Here is a 3,138-nt window from a genome sequence, read left to right as displayed (position 1 = left end):
ACTCGATTTCAAGTGAAATCTTCAAGTTTATCCTTTAATGAAGGTTAGGGAGGCAATGGTTCAATTGAATTCAAATCTTGCCAAAACAAACCTATGAAAGGAACCATGCACAAATCCCTCAATATTATTCCAAATGAGGTGATCTTGGACTTTTTGGAAAGTTGAGATCAAGGGGAACAACTTTCATGTTTAACACGTTTTCATTTGAAGCTTGGATCATTATGAATTTTGAGGTGGGAAGTTTGGAAAATCAAACATAATTGAAAATTTTCTAAGTACCAAGTCAAATGTTCACTTCTTCCACCTTGAACAACTTTTTCTATGAGCTTCAAATGGAAAACGTTACTTCATAAAAGTTGTATATCTTTCAAAAATATTAAATTTGGTCACAAATTTGACCTCATTTGGATTTGTAATGAGGGAGTTATGCATTTTAGAAGTTGAGGAAAATTGCTTGTTCAATGGTAATGGCCCAAAATGACTTATAATGTTTCCTCTTGGCACATGCCCTTTCAAGTTGAATTTGACATTTATGAAAGAATAAAAGTTAATTGATTATGAAACTTAGGTGACCTTCATCTCATTAAAATTTAGCAAGTTATGGTCCTTGGAAGTTGACCTCCTAACTAAGGCACACAAAAAAGACCTATAATCTTTCACCATAAAAAATGACTTTCAAAGAAAAACTAGCTCTTTACTTAAACATGAAAGTTGTTTGGAATGTGATAATAAGTAACTTCTCTCTTGGAATCATTTTCATATGACAAAAAGTGTAGGAGATAGGGTCTAGTGAACCCCAGTTTTGACTAGTTGACTTTCTCTAGTCATCCTCCTTGAACCAACTTGCAAACTTGAAGTTCTCTTGATATTTTGGCCCCATGGAGGGTCACATATGCCTAATATGATGTATAATAGAGTATACCTTGAAATATATGATTAATTGTTGAAGAAACTTGCTGAGGAAGTCACGCAAGATACCTAGATGAATTAGGGCTTCCAAGGCAAACAATCTTCAAACTCTTGATGAATTCTTGATCAAAATGATAAATGAAGATCATGGGGATCCTTATATGATTTCTTGAACCAATGTGAACCATATCTTGATTAATATCCTTGTACTGAGGGTCTTAAACCCTAGATATGAGCTTGATGAGGCATTGGTGAATGCACACACTACCTACAGAAGAAACAAAGATATACATAGACATATTTTTGGTATTTTGGTTAGTAAATAATGAAAAACAAAGTATGATACAATCAAATGTACTTGGTGATCTCTCCCAATGCAAACCCAATGAATGAGGGGTAATGAGGATGCTAAGGTGTGATCCCAAAGCCAATGCATATGATGAGATATCATGAGGGATCTTAGGGTCAAAATTGGGGTCTTACAGAGAGCAATCAATATGTGTATGGTATTACTTTATCGGTGGTCAAAAGTTGTATGATGCAGTAAACAAAAGAACTATGATCATTAGGAACGTCATTTTCGAGGAAATAACGGAATGACAATAACTTTAATCGCTTACCAACAGACTGTAATCGGTTATAGGAATGATAAAATGGGTTCTATAATGTTTGGAAGGAAGTGCATAAATAGTTGTCTTTGAATCCCAAATTGAAGAAAATGTGAGAAGGTCAACATGCCAAAGAGGTTTGTCGACAAGAATCCAAGATTGTGATCTATTCCAGGATAATGAAACTAATGACGATGGTGACTTCGCTCATTTTTCACTCAAGGCCGAATCTAAACCCGTTAAAATGGACGAGGCTTTGAGTGATCTAAAATGGATTCATGTTATGAAGGAGGAGCTGAAATCAGTTGAGAAGAATAAGACTTGGGAGCAAGTTGATTTTCCTCAAGGGAAAAAGCCTATAGGTGTGAAATGGATGTACAAGGTCAAAGAAAATCCCAAAGGAGAGGTTGTGAAACATAACTCTAGATTGGTAGCTAAGAGATTTTTGCAAGGATGAAATAAACTTTGAGGAAGTATTCACACTGATAACAAGGATTGAGACCACCCGATTGGTTGTTGGGATTGCAAATAACAATAACTGGCCCGTTTATCTAATGGACATCAAATCCACATTTTTGAACGAATCATTGGAAGATGAGGTTTATGTGGAATAACCCGTGGTTTCGTTGGGAAAAACCAGGAAACAAAGTTCTATAGATTGAAGAAGGCTTTGCACATATTTAAACAACCTCCAAGATCTTGGAACAAAAGGATAAATGGTTTCTCAAAAGAGTCAGGCTTCAACAAATGTGTATCCGGACATGGTGTGTATGTGAAGAAGGATACAAATGAATGCGTGATAATTCTTTGTCTCTACGTGGATGATTTATTGATTACAAGCAATGATGAAGGTTGCATTTCTTTGTTCATGGTTAAGCTTATGAAGGAATTTGATATGACCGACCTTGGTCTCATGACGTACTTCCTTGGCATTGAGTTTTACAAGTCCAAGAAGGGACTGCTTATGCACAAAAGAAGGTATTCTCTTGAAATTAAAAAAATATATAAAATGGAACATTGTAATATTGTTATTACTCCTACTGAACCATCATTGCAATTGTCAAAGAATGAGCATGAACGGGATGTTAATCCACCTCAGCATCGGAGGTTGATTAGATCTTTACGATACTTATATAATATGAGATCGGATTTGATATTTAGTGTCGAAGCATTCAAGAGGATTCTAAGATACGTCAAAGATACCTGCAACATACAAGGGAATAAAATGTAGTTTACTCAGATATACCGATTCTAACTAGTGCAAAGATAAAGATGACAGAAAATCCACAACTGGATATTTCTTTATGTTTGGAGAAACATCAATCTTATGGTGTTCTAAGAAGGAACCGGTAGTGGCGCTCTCTTCTTGTGAAGCCGAGTATATTATTGAAACTTTATTGTGTGTGTGCCAAGCCATATGGTTGATGACTTTGTTGAAGGGGTGAGGTTGTAATGCTCATGGTTGACAATGTTTCCGCTATAATCCTTGCTAAGAATCCCATTGCACATGGGAGAAGAAAACATATTGAGATGAGATTTCACTACTTGAGAGAGCTTGTTAGTAAATGAAGATTGAGGTTAGGGTATTGTAGAAGTTAAGACCATGTGGCCGATCTTCTGA

The sequence above is a fragment of the Lathyrus oleraceus genome, chromosome 4, assembly GCF_024323335.1.
Source record: "Lathyrus oleraceus cultivar Zhongwan6 chromosome 4, CAAS_Psat_ZW6_1.0, whole genome shotgun sequence".
Lineage (NCBI taxonomy): Eukaryota > Viridiplantae > Streptophyta > Magnoliopsida > Fabales > Fabaceae > Lathyrus > Lathyrus oleraceus.
Note: the sequence above shows the minus strand (reverse complement) of the source record.